The sequence below is a fragment of the Miscanthus floridulus genome, chromosome 10 (assembly GCF_019320115.1).
Source record: "Miscanthus floridulus cultivar M001 chromosome 10, ASM1932011v1, whole genome shotgun sequence".
Lineage (NCBI taxonomy): Eukaryota > Viridiplantae > Streptophyta > Magnoliopsida > Poales > Poaceae > Miscanthus > Miscanthus floridulus.
Window position 1 is genome coordinate 2,967,911 of NC_089589.1, and position 23,532 is coordinate 2,991,442.

General features: G+C 46.6%; 1 pseudogene; it reads right to left on the reverse strand.

The window, feature by feature from the left end:
- Positions 1-11,832: 11,832 nt before the first annotated feature.
- Positions 11,833-21,942, reverse strand: LOC136486090 (putative disease resistance RPP13-like protein 2; annotated as a pseudogene).
- Between the last annotated feature and the right edge of the window lie 1,590 nt (positions 21,943-23,532).

A 23,532-nucleotide genomic window follows, 5' to 3' on the forward strand; every position in this document is an offset into this window, starting at 1 on the left:
TTACATCTAGATCCCGCTCTCAGCAGTCGTAGTTATAGCGTCGAGAAAGACCCTGGCCAAGAAAAACAAAACCATTAGTTCAGTAGAAGAAGATATGAGCTCAAAGAGCAAGGGGGATGGAGTCCCATCCCTAGTTCTCCATGGGAGGTGTCGACGGCAATGGAGGAGGACATCAAAAGCCTTGTGGTTGGGGGATTTCTGGCACCAAAAGAGCTTTTGGGTTACTGGTGTGCCTTCGGCAAGGACGTCCCTTCCCCTAATTTTGGCGAGATCGTAGTCTTCATCGACTTTTTTCGCCATGGATTTGGGGTGCCCATCCACTGGTTCATTCGAGATCTGCTCTGATACCATGATGCGTAGGTACATCACCTGACCTAGAATGAGATCGTGCTTCTGGTGATGTTCATGTCTTATTGCGAGGATTTTGTGGGGATTGAAGCCCACTAGGCGTTGTTCTATCGATGCTTCGATGTTCTTCCTCAATTGGACCGAAAGGTCTCCGGCAGCCTTTGGATCAAGGCGGCCGACAAATATCCATTCTTCCACATTGATCTTCCTTCGAACATCTTGAATTGGGTGAAGAAGTGGTTTTATGTTTATGACTGCTCTGCTCTGGCCTTTTCCCACAAGCTTCCCCCTCTCTGCCCATAGCAGAAAAGGAGGAAGTTCTCGAATCCGAGCTAGAAGAAGTAGACAAACTCAAGAGTGACCTGTAGGATTATCACTAGAGAAGAGGGGGTTACCGGTGAAGCTTGCCTGGTGGCCTTCTTTTGGAGGTGGATCTAGCCCCTGAAGGAATGGGCGTCCCTGATGTATGACTCTCCCAACGCTGTGAGTCCATCGAGGGAGCCCATTGAGCCGATGACCATGCTTCAGGTGCTCGTAGTGACCAACAAGGTGCTACATCCGAAATCTCAGCTTATAGGCAAAGACCGTATGGTGGAGCCCCTGAGTTCAAAGCCGAGGGACAACAAGAGCTTGGTAAGGTGCCATTTGTTGATGATCAGTTGGTGGCCTGTCCTAATTTCACATATTCTATTCCGCTTTGTAGGCTCGTCAGAAGTATCGCTCTAGGGCTCCCTTGTGCAAGGTCTAGGGGAAGGGGATCGATCATGCTAAGGTGTCTACTAATAATGGTGAGATGTTCGCACTTTGTGAGTAGTTGAGTGCCATTGTCCTCACGCCTTGCCCTAGCCGTACCGATCATGGTGCGTCGGGTTTGGGTGTGCAGACGAGGAGACACAGAGCCATAGCAGAGTCTACAGGCACCATTGAGGGAGAAGAAGCCCCCAAGAGAAAGAAGAAGTGGCAGCGCCTAGCGTAGGCATCAGTGGTGCTAGGTACGTCGGTCGTCCTCGGCTAGTTATGGCCTTGGCATGTGTTTGATTTGGCTGACCGTGAGTTGTTCACAGTGCCAAGGGCGCCGGAGTCTCCCAAGCCTGCCGATGACAAGCCATCCGTTGGGACAGCCTTAGTCGTTGGCAACTTTGGCCCGAAGGTGGAGTACGTCCCCTTCGAGCAAGGTTCTGGAACCTCACACAGGCAGTTGAAGAAGCCTACATTGCTGGATGTTCCTAGTGATGAGAACATGTAAGTATAATTCATTCACCTTGTTGTTTTATGGAGCGATGAGCTCCTGATGCTTGTTTTTGGGTGCAACTCCTGATCAAAGATCTTGCTGACTGAGAGGTTGCCTAAGGCGATCGCGCTAGCCTGTGCTAGTGAAATCACACCTCTAGGAGTTCGCCCAAACAAGAGTAAGGATTTGAATATTTTAGAGAGGATTTGGGTCGTTGATACCCTTAATGACTTCGTGGCTGGTCTCGACACAGGCGCACCACCTTTGGAGGATGTTTGGGAAGATGTTTCTCTGGTGATCCGAGCGAAGCTTGTGCAGGGTGAACCTGCTCAGGTTCCTAGTGTGGGTGCCTGAGGGAAAGAGCCTATCATTGAGCCGGTTCGCGGGCTTGACCCATCAGGGTCGTCCTCGGGGATTCTTCCAGGGGATGACCTCGAGAGGGTGTTGCTACTGGTTGACTCTCCTCCATAGGTGGACGAAGTCCGCCTGGTCCCTCTCGGGTCTCAGACCAATCGAGTAGGGGGAGGTCCATCACTACAAGCTTTTGGCGCTGAAGGCAAAAGCTTGTTCGATGATGTTGAGGAGCAACACCATCTTGACTCTAGCTACGGGGAGTTGGATGGCGTGGTAAAGCATGCAGATAGTTTGTCTGCCGTTCTTCATGTGCTGGCGGACGCTGTGAAGACCAAGAGCATCTCGGTCGGGGATTCTCTTAGTGCTACCCTGAAGGTACGACTCACATCAGGTGCCCAAGCCCCCGAGCATCCGTCTGGTGGTCACACCAGGTGGACGTCACCCTTGGATTGTACTCGGGGCCACGCAGTGGACTCGATGGGTCTAGCCCCCAAGTCTTTGGTTTATTCATTCTGAATGAAGCTTAGACTTATGCCGTCTTGCTCTTGTAGTGCCTTTGGAAGAATTCTTCGGTGAAGTCCGCGTTCATCTGGGAGAGGTTCTCTTGGCTAGGCGACAAAGCAAAAGCGTGGATTGCTGAGCTAGAGAGAGAGAGAGGTGGCAGCTTGTTGACGATCACTAAATGCCTATTTTGACCATCAACATTGCACCAAAAAATTAGAGAAAACAACACCAAACAACACCACAAGTAGTGATTTATGTTTATAATTCACATATTTCCACTTGTACTTGGAGATCTTTGGTCATGCATGAAAACCATACAAAAAAATATAAAAAATCAAGCACTAGAAGCTATTTGGAGCAAGGTGGGCCACTATAGGCCACTTGGTGGCGCCGCCTAGCCCCACAAGGGCACCGCCCGGTGCCCCATCTGCCCTTGCCATGTCACTGATCCATGGGAGAGGTCCTGCAAGGCTTCTCCACTACTGATCTCAAGTCGGTTCAACATCAAAGGCCTAAAAGGAGCATCACACGGATCACTATCGTGTCATGACAGCACAACCAATGTGGCAAACATCTCCAAGCACCCACACCCACTAATGACATGTGGGCCAAGCTTCTAGAAGAAGGATGGAGGTCCCACCTATCATAGCGGGGGCCAGCTGGTGCCACCCCTATGCCTGCCGATGCCCCACTCTCTCCACACCACCATTGCTTGCCTCCATGCAAAGAAGCACATGCTCAAATGCTCTCTACCCTTGATTATATGATGGTTTGATCCAATGGAGGAGGATGGAGCGCACATGGATTGATGACATGGCGTTGGAGTAGCCCTACTCCACCTCCCACTATAAATAGGACCCTTACCCCTCACTTGTAACACACACCTACACATCCAAGAGATGTAGCTCTCTCTACTCTCTCAAGATGTAGCTCTTCTAGTAGTACCTAGTTTTGGTGGGAGCTCTAGAGTAGTCTTCAGGAGTCTGGTATAGCTCTGTCTTTTTTGTAAGTACTTTATTTATTTTAGTATGTTACTTTCTATGCAAGTATTATTTCAAGTCTTTTACTTTATGTAGTAGTCTTTTTCTCTAGTTATACTTTGGTTATGCTTATATTCCTATGATAAGTAGGCTCTCTATAGCATGGGTTGTTCGTCACTAGTTGATACCCTAGTCTTAACGTGAGGCTAGGGTAGTATCAAATAGTGTAAGCGTGGTGCTTATACTATCGGGTACCTTGCAATGTGGCTAGGCCTCCGGATAGATCGGGGTAGTTGGCAGGTGGTAACATCCCAGTCCATCATATGTATTCCCCCACGATAGGTCTAGTTGTTAAATCATAGGGCTCGTGGTGCTTTGTGCCCAATCAACCCTCCGGGTAAGTTTGGGGCAGGTATGCCTCAAGTGCTATTGCATACTACCTTGCACTATCTTGGTTTGTCAGTATAGCCATAGTCACTAGCTAGAGTGGTGTTTGAATAGAAGTAACTTAGGATTCTAGTTCTCTCTATTATTGTTTTGCTACTTAGTTATGTTTCCAATTTACCCTTTCATGAATGGATCCTTGTGTGTCACCCATTTTAGTGTATATCACTTATCCCCACTCTAGTCTAGTCGGTATACTAGTTAGTAGATACGTGATGGTTAACTATCACCATCTTTATCCATTGCTTCCCTATGGTAAAATATAAATAACCATACCTAGAATACTCCCGGGTGAAATGCTATAATGATATTTTGTGCGCTTGCGGGATTATCTACTTGAGCATAAGAAATATCAATAAGCATTTCTAGCACCATTGCCAGGGATACAAAACCTGGTGGCGACGCTAAGAAATGTCAACAAGCATTTCTGGCACCATTGCCGAGGAAGCAATTGACGTAAAGATTTTGATATTTACCTTGATGTCTGCTAATCTAGTTTACCACTTGCTTTTGTGGGATTACCCTTGTCCTGTTGAGTGTGAAATAAACAGGGCAACATCAACCGTTCGACCTTCTGGCTTATTCCAACAAGAAAATCATCAAGAGCCCAGGGTGCCTGGTCATTCATGTCTTCAACACCTCCACCCTGCCATCTCAAAGGTATGTGCGTCCATATATTCTAACCATGTATAGATGGAGAAAAGGTCACCATCAAGAGGAGAAAAAAATCATCATATTTGATGGAACAAAGACGTTGCATCACTCACAACTCCATCTCAAGTTGTGGGTAGCGGCGAAATCAATCAAGCTCCTAGACTCTGAACTATAGTCGAGCACTGTGCCTAGTCTAGGTAGATGGCAAATTTCCTTTGTTATCTATCTATTCGGGTTCTTAGTCTAGCTTCATAGTAGACGTAAGTTAAACGGGACCAACAGATTCATATGTTGGCTATGCCATTCAGTATGATATCGACTGATGGTTCGCGCTATGGGAAAAAGCTAAGGCCTAGACATTTATTGTTAAGCATTCATTCAGTTAGAATTGTTGTTTCAAAACCATAGCATTCATTTAGTTAGCTTTCCTTTCTATAGCATGCTTGTTTAATTGGTTCACCATTAATATGCTTATCTCCGCTTGAATGAATCTTAAAATGCTTTCATGCTTCCTTTCATTTATGCTAGTATGTTCTAGTTTGGAAGTATTGATCATACATTTATAGTCTTTAAATTAAGCATGGTGCCTAGTTTAAGGTTTAGATGCGCTGATCATATTTCCATAGGATTTATAAATTAAGCATGGTGCTTAGGTTAAGTAGCCTTCCTTAATTAAATTAGACATGAGTCTAGCTTAATTATTGAACTAAAATTACTTGTGTAGATAGTGGTTGCGTGTAAAATTGTAAATATGAATGGATAAGTTTTTGAGATAAATTCAAAATGGAGAAAAGTTCTTGTGGTGAAAGTTTTTGCAAGAACTTGGTGAACAATAAACAAGAACTAAAAGAACTTGGGAAAAATTATCCATGCTAACTAAACAGGAGTGCCAACTTGTCGTCACAATCACCCTTGTTCCTTTGAGGATTCCTTCGGGTATGTGTTGTCCACTAACCTCTGCAGGAAATATAACTCAATAAGAATCAAGATGGTGTGGCGGAAACAAGAAATTCAAGATGAATTCAATGGGGAAGTCATGCTCAATGACTTGACACAACAAGTCCTCGCCGACAGGTAAATTGGTATGTATCTAATATTTAGTTTTCACATATTTTCTTTCATGCATAATAAATTAGAATAATCTTGCCTTAGGTTAAAATAAAAAAAATAAAGAACTACTTGCATTATTTCTTTGCATAATAAGCTTGCAACCACTCCTAAAATAAAGCCTCTCTTAAAAAAAGCAATGAGGGAAATGCTTCTAGGACAAGTTTCCTTTTGGGTATCTTTGTTCACTAACTGTTTTAAGATTAAAAAAAAGAACAAGGGGAGTACCATGTCCAAGAACTCTAAAAAAATAATGTTTAGTCTCTTCTCTTTGCTCTCACTCGAAAAAAAGAAGTAACTCTGTAAAGTGAGAACAAAGGCATCTTGTAGAACTTGTATCCTTCGGGTATTTGTCGCTAAACCTTTCAGGTTGAATATAAAAAGGATGAAGGGTCAAAACAACAAGGTGCCAACAACTTGAGCAAGACGTCATTCAACATTGAAGCACACTCTGAGGGATGCCCCAACATCTACACTAGGATTTTAATGTCAAGTGACATAAAAGTCCTAGTGTGGGGGAGGCTGCCTGATTCTTCTCTGCTACCTCTCACGACTCCGCCACTTTGGCATGCAAGTTTGCATTCCCTCTACCCACTCTTGCTTTATTCTTATATGTTTGATGTGTTGAAAAATGCTATATACTAAAATCAAACTTAAAATGTGAATCATGTCAAACTATGAACATGACTTTATAAAGATTGGTCAACATAAACTTTATTCCTAGTTCATATACTTGTTACTTGTGGACATATCTATATTAGGAAAACATGTCAACTAAGTTGTTGTGAAGTGAGATATGGTAAAGACTAAAGAAATCCTATCTTTCTATCTAAGCTCTTGGAGATTTCTATTTTGATAAAACATCAAAATTAATAGCCTCACTTCTCCTCAATGGTGATATTTCCTACCAAAGCCAAATAGCGTGCTATATGTTGAAAACCTTCCACATATGCTACTTGTTTTTGTATTGAGCTTTGTCAAACTTTGTTGACCAGTGTTGAGAATTTAATCATGCTCTTAAGATCAAGGTCACGTACACTCTATCAAATATATGCTACACTGGAAGTAAGCAAAAACATGCCTTTCCATTTCCACCAAATAAATACTCCATGTTTGCTAGCATGATTTTTCTCCACCATTATCATAAATGATGCATGGGCTATAGTATTGAAAAAAACAAAAAATGTGGACACATGAAGGTCCATAAAAAATGTGAGGACACATTTTGGTCCATAGTCGAGCAAAAAAAAAAAACTAGCCCTGCTCTCATATAAAGGATGGTGAAAGAATCATTGCTATGGAGTAATCATAATCATTATCTTACTTCCACACACATGCACACCTTGATCTGAGTGTATGATATTTTTTCTCCATGGATCCATTGTTTGACTTAGCAATAAATGCAATGCAAGTGTGCTTTACTTTTATCCTACCCAAACTCCACATAAGCCTATTAGAAGTAGGAAGGAAGGCAAAGAATTAATGCCTTGGTGAGGATATATACACCATTGAGTGATTTGAGAGTACCATTTGAGGAGAAGTATGAGCTAAGTTTTCAATTGCAAAAGTTATAAAAACTCCAAGTATGCTTCATAGGGTATAGTGATGACTTAGTGTCAATGTTGTTCCACTTTTCAACCGCTCAAGGCGACATGGTAGACACTTCAAAATTCAAAGTTTAGTGTGGGGGAGCTTGTTGACGGTCACTAAATGCCTATTTTGACCATCAACATTGCACCAAAAATGAGAGAAAACAACACCAAACAACACGACAAGTAGTGATTTATGTTTATAATTCACATATTTCCACTTGTACTAGGAGATTTTTGGTCATGCAGGAAAACCATACAAAAATATCAAAAATCAAGCACTAGAAGCTATTTGGAGCAAGGTGGGCCACTATAGGCCACTTGGTGGTGTTGCCCGGCCCCACAAGGGCGCCGCCCGGTGCCCCACCTGCCCTTGCCACGTCACTGATCCGTGGGAGAGGTCCTCCAAGGCTTCTCCACCCCTGATTCCAAGTCGATTCAACATCAAAGGCCTGAAAGGAGCATCACACGGATCGCTGACGTGTCATGGCAACACAACCAATGTGACAAACATCTCCAAGCACCCACACCCACTAATGACATGTGGGCTAAGTTTCTAAAAGGAGGGAGGTCCCACCTGTCATCAGGGGCCAACCGGTGCCACCCCTATGCTGCCCGACGCCCCACTCTCTCCACACCGCCATTGCATGCCTCCATGCAAAGAAGCACATGCTCAAATGCTCTCTACCCTTGATTATATGACGGTTTGATCCAATGTAGGAGGATGGAGGGCACACAGATTGATGATGTGGCATTGGAGTAGCCCCTACTCCACCTCCCACTATAAATAGGACCCTCACCCCTCACTTGTAACACACACCTACACATCCAAGAGATGTAGCTCTCTCTACTCTCTCAAGATGTATCTCTTCTAGTAGTACCTAGTCTTGGTGGGAGCTCTGGAGTTGCACTTGTAATGGCAGAGAGAGAGAGAGAGAGAGAGAGAGAGAGAGAGAGAGAGAGAGAGAGAGAGAGTAATCATTGATGTACGTTGTATAAATTTTGATGTGCTTGTATGAAATTAACAAAATGAAGGCCGAGAGTATGTGAGGTACCAGATCGATCGCTTGTTATTGCACCAGAGACCAAATTAAGTTTCATTTGTGATAATAATAAAAACGGTAATGCTCTCGGGAGGGCGTCCGATCGGATGGGCGCAGCTTCCGTGCTCGCTACCACGTTGTCAGCCGGCTCCTATCCACGCCCCTTCCAAAAAAATATTTCTACTGAGCTCCACATCCACCATCACAACTACATAAACCTTTTGTAGGGGCGGCTCTAGGTGATTTGTAGGGGCGGTTTGGCCAGCCGCCCCTACCATACCGTCTCTATAAATCATGCATTTGTAAGGAATCATCCTTATAAATCGATTTGTACAGGCGGCTGGTGTTATCAGTCGCCCCTATAAATCAATTTGTAGGGACGGCTGGTAACACCAGCCGCTTCTACAAAATAGATTTGTTGGGGCGGCTGTAGTACCAGCAGCCCCTATAATATCTGTTTGTAGGGGCGGTTCAATCTAGAACCGCCCCTATAGTATATTTTTCCATAAAAAAAAAATTCAAATTTACAATTCAAATTCGACCCGAACATATATATATATATATATATATATATATATATATATATATATATATATATATATATATATATATATATATATACGTCTTGAGAATCGATATGAAGTAACTGGGCTCATGCACACTAGACAGCTCATCCACACCTGCAAAAATATAATTAACTGATTAACTTTACTTGTTAGTAAGCACACCTTCAAAGTAACTGGGCTCGTAACTTTTCTCGTTTGTGGGACAGTTATGGTATTGTTGCCGAAAACACAAAATATCCATGAGCTGTAGAAGCAAAAGGCATCAAAGCCCCTAAATTATTTTAACTAATCCATCTTGGCACTTAAGTTGACACTACTCCCTAATCAATATGTAAAACAACAGGAAAGATAATAAACAAAGGAGAGAATGGAACAATATGAATCCTTGACAAAAAATATCATTACTTTCCAAGCACTAAAGAGAAAGCCTTTTGTGCCTTACTTCAGAATGAGAACAAAAAAGAAATCTGAAAAAAAGAAAAAAAGATATTAATTTATGGAGCAAATGTTTTGATCCTGAATTCACCATAGGGCATTTTTAATGAGCTCCAGGTAGTTTCAAGCAGCCGTTCGGAAGAAACACAAGTTAGTAAACTGTGGATATATAACTAAGGAGAGCCTAAACAAAATCTTAAAAAAATAAATAAGATAGTAACCTATGGAGCTAAAGTGTTGTTCCTATATTCATAAAAACTTGGGCACTGTTAATGAGTTCCAAGTTATTTGAAGCCTCAATTGAGAAGAAACAGAAGTAAATAAAATATGGGTATGCAACTAAAGCCCTCAATGTGTGCGCCTAGCTGCATCTAAAAAAATGTGGGGCTGAGCACTAATTGAGAGAACAAATGGCCTAGTTATGGAACAATAAAATTCAGCTATGGATCATGTACCCCTAAATTTCTTGATCTACATCATTTTTGGATAGGAAGCAGAAATAGTGATCAGAATTATGAGGTACGCAAGCAAATAAAAGACCTCCAATTTTACAACCAAAGACACATATATTGAAGTAAATAAAAAAATAGTAAAGAAAATTAACCTTTGGACAGCCGGTTACTAGGTGACATTTGCTATCAGCTCAAGAAAGCCTCAAGCCGTGTGCAGCCTCTAATTTAGCAACCTTCATACATAAGACACATGCACGAGAGAAGTTGGTTGCCAAAAAAAGAGCTCTTCCATAACTTCACAAAAGCTACATGCACAAGCCTGGAGCAGTAGAGAAGAATGACAGATAAACTATTACACCTGTAAGTGACGTGAAAATCAACAAACTCATTTGTAACATAAGCAAGAATAAAACTGAGAAATGAAACTAAAGCATGTAATTGTTAATACAGGAAGTACAATCTTTAGTATACTCCTAAGAGAAGGCAAGATCATAAACAATTTATTTTAGCTCTGAAAGTTGATGGAAAGGGAATTATTTGCTTGAAGGGGCTTTCCAAAAGCTGACTATAACGATAATAGCTGAGAACCAACCTTTGAGACAATGGTTCCATTATCCGCCTGAACTTGTTGAAACTCGGGGGTGTTGACAAATGCACAAACAAGAAGGGTGTAGTCCGATGTCCAATCGGCTCGATACTCAGCACCCATGTTCAATGCTTGTCAATGAAACGTGCTCCTCTCGGGGTTCACGAGCCCTGACAGCACAAACACCACCCCGTCGTACACAGATGTATGAAATCACCAATACATAACAGTATACATGCATATATCTGATTGCAGCTGTGGCGAATAGATAGGTATCAAAAATTTTGAGAAATCAGGCCCTTTCTGAGCTGTCTGGGAGGTGCCTGCATGTTTCTTCTTGGTTGAATCGTCCTCTCCATCTTTAGAAGAACCCATCCAAGACGGGAGGCTTCTCTTGGAACTTTGAGCAACCGAACTACACCACTCTCAGATTGGACGATATTATTGTGCGCGCTGAACAACACCCATGTACACCCGATAATTTTTGCAAGAAATAAAAAAAAATCAAAGTTGGTAAGCATAATACATTTATACACTTAAAACTTGCAATTAGATAACATCCGATTACATATAGCCAAATAGCTTAGTTAGGGCTTAGGTACTCAGTTTCGCGCAGTAGGAAGGGAAACGAAGCAGATAGCCAACTTAGTCAGGGTTTGGGTGCTCGGTTTCACGCAGCAGGAAGGGAAACGAAGGGGCCAGCATACCTGGGTGCTTGTTGCTGGTGAAGGGCACGACGAAGAACTGGGCACTGCGGCGGCGGCGTGGCGTACACGTCGATGGGCGGCCAAACCCTAGGACGGCGTGGCCGCGCCGGGGGCCATCCGCCCAAGTCGACGTGCCAGCTCAGGGGCCGGAGAGAAGGCTGCGGCGTTCGGAGGAGGCGACCTCGCCGGGGGGGGGGGGGGGGCGACGACGGTGGTCAGCGCTCCCGAGCGCAGCGGCCGGGGGGCGCCGTCGCGCCACTAGCGCCTCGCACGGGGAGCCAACGGTGGGGGGCTGGCTAGGACGACGCGAGGGGGGAGGAGGAAGAGGAGGGGGCGGCCGCAGCTGCCGCGCCGCGGGCGCCAGCGGCCATTGCCCTGTCAGCGTCGGGAGAGCGAGGGAGGGAGAAAGCGAAGAAGAGAACGGAGGGGTGAGAAGACGCCTCTGGAACGACAAGCTGAAGCCGAGTATTTATTTGTTGGGTTATTTGATTGCTTACGTGCAGTATTTGTAGGGGTTGCGGGTGAGTGAGCCGTCTCTACAAATCGACCCATTTGTAGGTGTGGCTCGTATCATCAGCCATCCCTACTATGTTATTTGTAGGGGCGGCTGGTCTCGTAGGTCCTGAGCACACCCACGACTCCATCCCAGCTGCCTTAAAAAAAAAAGAGCCGTTGCTACAATCTCTTTTTTTAGCGGTGCATGCGTCCGCCTTCCGAACTCCACCTCCACCAAGCAACCTGCATTCCCCATTCTCTCTCACACAGCAAGATAGATACGAATTTACCCCATGGTCTGAATGCAAAAGCATTCTTTTTTTCTTTTATTTTACAAAATAGTTCACGATTATACAGCAACAAACAGAACATAAACATACACTACAGATCGGAAACAAACAAGTCATTACAACAAAATACAAACAGATTGTCTCATGAAATAGAAACATTTAATTAGAGATACAAAAACCAGGACACCATATCACTCTTCAGCTTCCTCACCTTGGTGCTGCTGTTCCATTTTGCTGGAGCTTGCTTCACCTTGCTGCTCCAGTTTCGCCGCACCTTGTTTGTACGAAAGCCGATAAACTGGTTGGAATGGCGTGCGGGAGCGGATAAAGCCTGCCTTTCTCAGTTCCTCTTGGATGTCTTCCGGCGCATCATTTGTATTTGTCAGGCTGAGCTGAACAAGGTTTGGACGGACGAAGCGAAGATCATTAAACGCATCAACAGCCGGCCATTCCACAGTGCCATCCAGCTCTACAGTCTGAAGATGTGGAAGGCGCTGTCCAGTGAAGATGCAAGAAGAGATCTCATCACCTTTCAGCTTCAAGTGGCCAAGGAGATGCATCTGCCCGAGGGCAGTGTGCAGCGCAGCACCATGTCTAGCGTCAATGAATCCGTGTAGCTCCAGTGACCGGAGTTTGGCCATCTTGAGCAGTGGACAGTTATCTTGATCCCATTCTCCTTTGCTAGGCTTTACACCATGTAGCGTTTGCAGCTCGCCCAGTTCTTCGTTGATGGATGATGGAAGCGTGAGGTTATTTGCAATCACATGCCGCAGCGTCTTTATCTTCCAGAAGGATGGGTGAATCTCCGCGACTTCAGTATCCCTTATATCCAGTGTCTGCAGGTTGAGCAGCCTCTGAATGCTGGACGGGAGCTCCTTGAGGTGCTCGCTGTTTACACGAAGGTACCGCAAGTGGATCTTGTTGCCAATCTCATTCGGCAACTCCTTGATCCTTAGTACCCGTACATCGATCACACGAAGTAAATCTGAACCCTGCAGAAACTTGAGATCATGCCAATGCTCCTCGTCCACGCCTCCACCGCCGCTGCCATTGCTGCTTGGACGATGATCTTTCTCCTTGGCCCAGCATATGAAGGAACGCAACTTACAGAACTTGTTGGTGAACGTGGTATATCACCTTGAAAACTCATGAAAGAGAGACGGCGCACCGACGGCGGAACGAAGACGTCATGCATGTCATGGGCGTCAATGAAGCCTGCCTCACGAGCCTCAGAATGCAGGAACCCATGGAGCCTCCTGTGAACGATGACTTTCTTAATGCCGCCAGCCTCGTTCATCGCTGAAACCTGAACGAGGCATCTCAAATAGTCATGACCCAGCTCCTCGATTGTCTTGCCCTTCTGTGGCCTGATGAATCCCTCGGCCATCCACATCCGCACTATACTGTCGGTAGACAGAAAGGTGTCCTTGGGGAAAGCGGCCAAGTAGAGGAAGCATGACTTGAGATCGTTGGGAAGGTCTTCAAAGCATGCCCAGAAGACCCTCTCAATCGACGTTCTTGTGGACAGATTGGCTGCTTCTGTTGTAGGGGGCTCATCTTCTCCTCAATACGATCCTCCTGGAACATTGCAGGTCCTGTTATCTGATTGCCTTCGCCGTCTTGCTGATGTGCTTCTTCCATTGCTGGTCCAGACCTAAGCTGCTGCAGCACTGCCATCCATTGCCCTGGCTTCTCCTTGAATAGTAGTAGTCCGGCCAAAACCACTATAGCCAGAGGGTAGCCCCAAGTTATATTGTACACAACTTCGCTGTACATGCTCATCATGCTGTTTCCCGTAGTTTCGTCTGATAGATTTGTCCTGATGGCCCTCGAACAGAACAACTTCACACTCTTTTCCTTATCCAAACGGCTCAAGTGGCGGATTCCGTCGCTGATGCCCTTGTTCATGGCATTAGCGTGCCATGCTATCTCTTCATTCTCGATGTCCAATACGAGAACTACCCTACTTCCATTGTTGTTATCTGGTAGGCTTGCCCTCACACAGTTGAGCATGGTCTTGGAGGATATCCCAACGACAATCAGCAGATACTTCTTGTTGGCTAGGAGGTGACGGAGCATGCCAGCGATATCATCGCAAGAGCCTTCCTGGACCGGCTGATCTCCTTGTGTTGGCGAAATGGCTTGGCGTGCTCTCTCGTAGATTGTTTGGAGGAGATGTTCTGTGGTGGAATCCGGCGGCATGTTGTACCAAACTCGAATCTCGAAATGGTTGTTATTCTTCATATCATGCAGGAGAATACGTGACAGTGTTTTCTTTCCCACACCGCTCTCCCCAAGTATGGAGATGAACATTAGCTGGGGGTGATCTTTATGAAGCAGCATTTCCTTAAGTGTCTCCACTTCTTTTTCAAGACCCACAGCATTCTTATAACCATCCCGCTTGTCCATTGAGTACTGTTAGTAATGCAAATTGTCTCATTTCTTATTAGACAAAATTAACTCGGTGGTTAGGCAGCTTTGTCTTGAATTGTTGATGTAAAAACAGTTTTACCCACATCATTTGGCCAAATTATTGAAAGCACAAAATTTTATCAGAAAACTGAACTGCCTCATGTTTTAAGTTAAGTTTTCCATAACTCTCATATAGGCATCGTAAAAAAAGGTTAAAGCAAGGCTTTGCCAAACGTGTTAGGCAATAATCTAAATAACACCTCAAAACAACTGTTGCGAACTAAGCCACTAAAAATCCATCTAGGTAAATCGGATACAAAGCATAAAAGCAAAACCTGCACACACACAAAAAAAGCATATTGTAGGCAATCTAAGCAAAATACTGAAAAGCAACCTAAGACTAACTTCCTCTAGGGCAATAATACAGCAGGATATATAGTGCAATGTATTTTTTTAGTCTATGAACAATTTAAAGCTCACCCCCTTAAACATGTAATCACATATTAACACCAAATTACATGTCTCTAGCAGAATCTTTGATAACACAAAAGAGAAGTATGCGCCATTATTTCCACACATAGGCAAAGCAGTAATATATACGTGGAAAAGCAAACAAATTCTGTGTTTAGGTAAAATGGGAAATTAAACATAGAACAGAAGCATGTGTGTTAAACAAGGGAGAACTCCATTTTTGTCCATCCAACTATCGTCGAGTTTGTTTCCGCGTCAAAAAATAATAAAAATCTAGTTTAACCTCTAAAAATTCATAACTAATTTATTTTAAATTAGAAAAATGTGCACTAGTGCCAAAAGCTTTCTAAAAATATAACCTATCTGTTGGTGCTTATGTTCCTATTGTTTTATTGCGCATGGCCACACCAATTATTTATTTAAATGATCATATTCCACTATATTAGACACAGAGATCAGTTAAGAGGATCCAGCAGACCACAAGCACACACGAGCAGCCTCCCAGCCTTTGTTTCAGAACAATTGACAACTATGGTTACTGTTCAACATTTGACAGTTCGTCTTTATGTAAATATTTGTACAAATAGCCAGAAATACATGACATGCTTGTACTTTTGACACCAAGTTCAATGATAGTTTCCTCACTTTACTTAACTAAATATCATCGACAAATATTATTAGTCATTGTTTAAACAGTAAACATCAAAGTTGTCTTAAGTATTTTGGAATGGAGGTTATAATTAAGAAAAGCAGTTCCTTGTATTCTCTGAATGTGCAACACTGATAATTCATAATTACAGGATTGACATAGGAGGCCCCATACCATGATGAAGTGGCTGTAGTGGAAGACGTCAGCGTCGCTAATGGTGTATGCTCGATCTTGTATTCCTTTTGGCTGTCCGAGATCTGATTGAGCCTGCTATTAATTTTCTTGAGTCGACCAGACAATTCATATCGGAGAAGGATTTGGGTCCAGCAGCCAAGCAAGTATTCTTTGAGCCATTTGATCCAGCGTTGGTAACCCATGCTTTCCAGATCAACCTGTTCACCAGAAATTCATGTAGACATTACAAAAAAAAGTCTGAGCAGATCAAATTTTCATAACAATGTTGGAAACAACCGGCTGTACTATAAGAAGTAGCGAAACTTCAGGATAGGGTCCGAGATGGAGTCCCTCCGCTCCCCCACCCTCCCCGAACCCCCCCCCCCCACAGAGGTAAGGGTCCGGCTTCCCTCTCTCCCCACGCACCACCCTTCTTCCCCGGCGGCAACCCAGGGCGTTCCAAGACCATGCGTTGGTCGGACGACTCCGACTACGAGAGCGAGTCCGAAACCGCGCCGTCGGCGAAACCATCCTTCCTCGACGTCGTCCGCCGGGGCTCTCCGGCATAGGTAGGCCTAGAGGCAGGGACCACTTCCCAGCCGCACACCTGTGCCGTCGAGACGCAGCCGGTGGAGACTGTGCGGGAAGACGGCGCCCACCCGGCGTGTCGCAAGCGGGGCCGGCACAAGCGGAAGCCTAGGCGCCCATCCAGCGGGTACCGGTCGGCGCAACCCCTCGGGCGCATCCCCGCCCAGCAGCGACTGGGCAGACGGGTCGACGGCGGCGCGCGCGTTCCGGCACGCCACCGCCCTGGGCACTGACGTTGAACGCATACCTGCACACCTTCGCCTCGGCCCCTGCGTCCCAGCACGAGGTCGCCGACGGATCTCGCCACCGGATGCAGATGGAGGGAGGTGCTCTCCAGGCAAGCGGACGACCTTGACGCCACCATCACTAATGAGCAGTGGGTCGTGAACGCCGGCCATCGGGCTCCCCGCCGCCGATGGATCCCAAATCAGACCGAGCCAATCGATGCCAAGAAGCTGCCATCACAGGCCCACAACGACGCGGCCCGGCTGAACCCAGGCAGACGACCGCAGAAGCAACGCTGGACGTGGATCGCCAGCCACCCGAGCAGCCAGCCACGGACCACGAGTTCGTTGCTGTCCCCGCGGCCGAGGCGGCCCAAGATGCGAGCGACTACCGAGCAGCCTGCTGCAGGACACGAGTTAGTATCTGTCCTTGTGGCAGAGGAGGCCCACGATGGGGTCGACGCGGCTGCGTACCCGGTGGACAGGGCTAGCCACGTGCCAGCGGAAGCCCAAGCTGTTGCCGCTGAGGATCCATGCCCGGTGGACACGCAGACCTCCTCCACATACTGGCGTGCATCGCGACTCGGCATGAAGAGACCAGTGGGGCGGATGGGCAGGTGGCCACGGCGACCATCATCGAACCCGCTGGGTCCCCAATCGCCCAGACGCCCACTACAGCCGTGCATGCCCAGCCGGCCAACAACACAGACTAGATGGCCAGCCAGCAGTCACCACGCAGACTCCTGGGGGCATCTCCGACAATGCAACTCCGACGACGGCAGAGGCTGCCCAAAGGCTCGCCACGTTCACCAACGTGGTTCAGCTTAAACGGCGATCGCCACTCATTCGCTCACCACCGAAGCAAAAACCGCCAGCCAAGAAGCTGCCCATGCCTCTACAGAGCCGTCGCATTGCCGCACAGCAGATGGAGCATGTCCCAGCATCCAAGAGTGGTGAGGTGCTACTCCAGAAGAAGATGGGAGTCACACTGCAGTTTGCTCCACCGCCGGAGCTGCCGCATTGCCGCACAACAGATGGAGCATATCCCAGCATCCAAGAGTGGTGAGGTGCTGCTCCAGAAGAAGATGGGAGTCACAGTGCAGTTTGCTCTGCCGCCGGCGTCGCAGCAATCATTTGACTCCTTCGATTCTAACCTCTCTGCGAGCGACGTCGCTGCGCTTGACGAGTTGTTCCCGGCCGCCAGGACACGGGCTGCGAGAACAACGAGGCAGCCCTTGGCTGCCAGGGCCTAGTGCGGCCTCCAAACACACAGTCGTAATCACCAATGGATAATACAACTATATTGTCAGGGAACGTGCGTGGTCTCAACGCGAGAGCCCGGCGAGACTGCGTTCGTACTCTAGTCGGTGACATCCGGCCGACGATCGTTTGTCTGTAGGAGACAAAGCTGGATGTAATTCCACAGTCCACTGTATTCTCTTTGCTTGGTGTAAGTTTCAGTGAGTTTGCGTATTTGCCTGCTTCTAGTACTCATGGAGGAATTCTTGTCACTGGGCAGTGTAGCGACGTAGCTTTCACAGAGGTCCTAATTGGCTGCTTCTCAGTCACCGTCGCTGTGAAGCCTCTCTCAGCAACAGGCGAAGCACAGGACAGCTGGTGGCTCACAGCAGTATATGGACCGCAGGAGGACGGGGACAAACTGATCTTCCTCGAGGAGCTTGAAGCCATACGTGACGCTTCTCCAGGGCCATGGGCTGTCACCGGGGACTTCAATCTAGTTCTAAATGAAGTGGACAAGAGCAATGACAGAATTGACAGAGCCAACTTGCGCTGCTTCAGGCGAACTGTTGCCGCTCTAGAACTCCAAGACCTTCATTTCCACGGTCGGTGCTTCACCTAGAGTAATGAGAGGGACGTCCCAACGCTAGTGCGCCTCGATAGGGTACTGGTGTCCATTGACTGGGATGAGAGATTCCCAAACTCTCACCTTCGTGCTCTAGGAATTGATGCTTTGGATCACTGTGCCTTGCTACTACAAACCAACATGGGCCAGATGTCCAAGGCGAGATTCCACTTCGAGCTATTTTGGCCCAAGTTTGACGACTATGCGGAAGTCGTGGCCAATGCCTGGCAGCGGCCAATTAGGCCTCACGACCCTTGTCTAGCCTGGATGGCATGCTCAGGGCGCTGGTGCGTGAGTTACAGCGCTGGTCCGCAACAAAGATAGGGGGAATCAAAGAACAGTTGTTGATGGCCCGGGAGCTTGTGTTACGGCTTGATAGAGCACAAGAACGCATGCAGCTTTCGGAGGAAGAGCTCGGGCTACGAAAGCGAATGAAGATGCGCTGCCTGGGGTTATCCTCTCTGGAACGTACCATGGCACGGCAGAGATCACGAGTCCTACAACTCAGAGAGGGGGATGCCAACACGGCTTACTTCCACCTCATTGCTCGGGGCCAGAAGAGAAGAAGCTTCATACCGGCACTGACGGTGCATGGCCACATGATCGCCGAACAGGATGGCATGCAGCAAGCTCTGCACGACCACTTCGCCGCTGTCTTTGGGACTGCAGCCTCGGGAGGGATGACGCTGAACTTTTAGGCCCTAGGGATTCAGCCTCTCGACCTCAGTGACCAAGAAGCAGCAATCACTAACGAGGAAGTATGGGCTGCAATCAGAGCCATGCCAAGCGATCGAGCACTTGGACTGGATGGGTTCACAGGTGCATTCTACAAGTCAAGTTGGAGCATCATCTCTAATGAGGTCATGGCTGCAGTTCACGCATTCACCCATGGAAACACCTGCAGCATGGACAAGCTCAAACAATGCTCTAGTGGTCCTGCTGCCCAAGAAGGTGGGCACCAATTGTCCTGCTGACTTCCGGCCCATAACGATGATCCATAGCTTTGCAAAGCTAATCTCCAAGCTGCTAGCACTATGGCTCGCTCCAAGGCTACATGAACTGGTCGCCAGCAATCAGAACACCTTCATCAGAACAAGATCAATCCATGACAATTACAAATACATACAGAGGGCGGCGGTGCTTATTAGAAAGAAGGTGGTGCCCATGCTGCTGCTGAAATTGGATATTTCAAAAGCCTTTGACACTTTGTCTTGGCCCTTCCTACTAGACACATTACAGGCTTGGGGTTTCGGCCAAACTTGGCGTAGGTGGATCGAAATGCTGCTGAGTACTACAACCTCTAGCATCATCCTCAATGGCCAAAGAGGGCCACCAATCAGGCATCTCAGAGGTGTGCGCCAGGGTGACTCTTTGTCCCCAATGCTCTTCATCATAGCTATGGATGTGCTACACCGGCTGTTCCAAAAAGCGGCCGCTGATGGAGTACTGAGGAAGATGGAACCGCCTAAAATCAAGTTTCAGTGCAGCCTATACGCCGATGATGTCATTCTATTCATCCATCCACATGTCCAGGAAGCAAGGGTTGTTAAGCAAATCTTGCACATCTTTGGCGAAGCCTCAGGCCTGAAAACTAACTTGGCAAAGTGCTCCATCATGCCGATCTATGGCGGGGAAGACTCACTGGAGGAAATTGTGTCCATTCTAGGCTGTCAAGTGCAGCTGTTCCCCATCAGGTATCTCGGCCTCCCACTGAGCACAAAGCAAATACCGAAGTCCCACTTCCAATCGGTTGCCGAGGGCGTGGCAAGGAAGATGCCACCATGTCACGGCAACCTGATGGCCAAAAGCGGAAGGCTCGTGTGGATTAAATCGGTGTTGCGTGGGGTACCGATCTACGCGATGATGGCAGAGAATCTGCCGCCATAGGCGTGGAAGGAGATTGACGCCATATGCAGGAGATTTTTCTGGGCGGGAACGGATGCCTCGGTCCAAGGAACGACTTAAAGCTTGCCGGTTTTGCTTTGCAAGCACAGTGGCTGTGGCTCCAGAAGACTGATCAGGATAGGGCGTGGAGTCAGCTGCCGATCAAGACATCGCCTGAAGTCCCGACGTTCTTCAAGGCCTCCACTTACACGCTGATTGGTGAAGGGGCATCAGGCACTGTTCTGGGAAGATAAGTTGATACACGGGCTCCGTTCGCGTGCCCTTAAATCCGGCTTGATCCGCTTCTTTTTTCATCCGGAACAGTTTTTTCCTCTCACAAATTCCTCTATAATTCCTCCAAACCATCCAAATTCCTCCAGAACAAGGGCAGCCGAACGGTGAATCCATCCCAGACATTGCTCCATGCTTGTGTCAGTTCGTGCCTCTGAGAATACGTAGAAGACAGACCGTGCAACAAGGTCTGCTCAACAGGTCCTGGGTGCGGTCGATCTCTAGAGGAGTATTTACGCAAGCTATCCATAAGTACCTAGCACTATGGGATACGCTGCAAGACATACAACTAAATGATCAACCAGACCAAACCGTTTGTCGTTGGGCCAACGATGAAACTTACTCGGCGAAATCTGCCTACTCCATGCTGCATGCAGCATCCACGCTGTTCTTGGGTCACAAACTCATTTGGAAAACCTGGGCTCCACTGCAGATCAAGATCTTTCTTTGGCTGGCCTTCAGACGACGCCACTGGACCGGAGACATGAGAGCTAGGCACGGGCTAGAAGCAAAGGAGATCTGCTACCTCTGCGACGAAGGGCGTGAAACCATTGATCATATCCTGGCCGAGTGCCCATTCACCAGAGAGGTCTGGTTCCACATTCTCCAAGCCTTGCAGCGCCCACTACCACAACCAGCCGTAGCTACAACACTGCGATGGTGGCGACGGCTGCGAGCGGCATACAATGGTGACAGGCGCCGATGCATTGACTCCCTGTTTGTGCTAGTCTGCTGGACCATATGGAAGGAACGGAACGTCAGGTGCTTCAGGGAGGCATCCTCATCGGTGAACGAGGTGCTGCAGCTCGTCAAGGCCGAGGCCGATCGGTGGATTGAGGCCGGCGCACGGGGGCTTGAAGTGTTGGCTCGCGTGTAGCTAGAATGGCCACCCTTGAATGTTGTTGGTTTCAGAATGTAACGCTTGCAAAACACTAACACCGCCGTGGAACGGCACTTGTATTGCTCAAACTTTTTCTACCTAATATAATGATACGTATCACTTGTGCGTATTCGAGAAAAAAAAATCTTGCACACCGCTAATGTATATGCAGCTCAAAATTAGCAGTATGCGATGAGAAAAGACCCAGCAAGCAACTTAAGTCTCTATTTTGATTCTTTTTTTTAGTGTTTTTACTTTTTTCAGATAAATAAATGAATTAATGGTGTCATCGCGCGCGATGGTAGAAATTACGACAAGCAGCCAAGCAGGGGATGAGGAAAGGAAGGAACCTTGCGGAAGAACTCGTCGAGGGCGTCCTCTGCTTCGAAGGCGACGTCGCGCGTCTGACGCACCCACACACAGGTCAACCGGTCGGCGCCGGTGCGGCGCTTGTGGTCGGCGTCGCGGAGGAAGGCCTGCAGCCACTCCAGCCAGTCCCGCAGCAGCATCATGTCGTCTCCCACCTCCAGCAGCACCTTGGCCTCGCTCGCTGCGAGCCCTCCAAACTTTGAGAGCACCGCCGCGATCGCCGTCTCCGCCATTATTGATGTTCTCTCTCGTAGGTACGCCTTCGCCTCTCGATTCTGGCTCTGTTCGCTCAGTCACAAGCCCTGCTCGTGAACTGATGCTGTGTAATGTGTTCTATGTTGGGGAAAGCATGTGATCGACCAGCTCGCATGCTGCGCAGCCATGGACCAACGCAGCACAGCCAAGGCCGCGTTTAGTTTGCCTCTGGAATCGGCGCCGCCGGAATTCCAGGACCATAGCACACTGTAGCATTTTGTTTGTATTTGGTAAAAATTGTTTGATCATTAATTAATTAGGCTTTAAATGTTCGTCTCGCAAAGTACAACCTAACTGTGTAATTAGTTTTTGATTTCGTCAACATTTAGTACTCTATACATATACCACAAGTTTGATGTATCAAAAAAATCTTCTTTTTACGTAGTGCCAAATTCTAGAATTTGGGACGACTAAACATGGCCCAAATGATTTACTGACTTCACACACCACCGCGCATTCACCCCAAGGTACGATTGTACGAAGTTGCTGATAGTGGACAGCGGACAGCTGGACACCATGCCATGTGCTTGTGCAGCTCGCTCTCCAGGCCTGCCACTGGCCCGGTGATTCAACGCGGGCCAGTTTAGTTCCAAATTTTTTGGTAAAATGGTTATGGTAGCATTTTTGTTGTTATTTGGTAAATAGTATTTAATCATAGTTTAATTAGGCTTAAAAGATTTATCTCGTGGATTTCGTCTAAACTGTGTAATTAGTTTTATTTTTTATTTATATTTAATACTTCATGCATGCGTCTAAAGATTCGATGTGACGAGGAATGTGAAAAATTTTGCAAAATTTTTGGGGAACTAAACTGGGCCCAAGCTTCAGTAGCTCACTGGCCACTAAACTTTAATCCAGTGAAATTGTCAAAGCTATTTTCTTAATATTCTGTTTGTTAGATCTTAAACGCTGAAGAAATGATGCATATGATTTTTTTTTACATCTTATGCGTGGATGGATATGTTGGATATCTTTTGTCCAAGGATTTGATGGATGTTTATTTCACCATGTTATATTTCGAAGCCTGAGAAAAAGATAATCAACAATGTTGGAAATATGAGTGTTATTCTTGGTACTCAAAGAACGACGACTAAAATTCCTTTTTATTAGAACAAATAAAATTTCTTTTTATTAGAACAAAAAAAATGATCCCACCGAGCATAATAAGCGTGTGGACGATACAATGCTTCGTAATGGCACATTAGGGCCTGTTTGATCATTTCTCTAAATTTTAGAGCTCTAAAAGTTTTAGAGTACTTTAGCTCAGTTTTAAGATCTAAAGCTCTAATATGAGGTGGATTAAAGTTTAGACTAACTTTAGACTAATTATTTGGAGACTTTAGCTCTAAAGTTAAAAGTAGGAATCCAAACATGTTAGTGCGTGGTTAAAAATAAAGCAACACATAGCAAAGGCCCAACACAAGTTTTTTTAGAATAAATTTTGGCAATGCTGAGAGAAAACCAGGGAGCTTCGCCGAAGAAAACACTTGGCGATTTGAGAAGAAAAAACGAAAATTGTCTGGTGAGGGCATCCGTCCTGGCATATCCGCCCGGACTGCCCTGTTCTCGGGCTTGCGCAACCATCCGGCCCAACGGGCCTGCTCCGCTCCACCTTAAGTGTTTCATGGTTTCTCGAAAAAAACAGACAGCGACATTTTCCTTTCCTCACCGCCGCTCGCCCGCCGC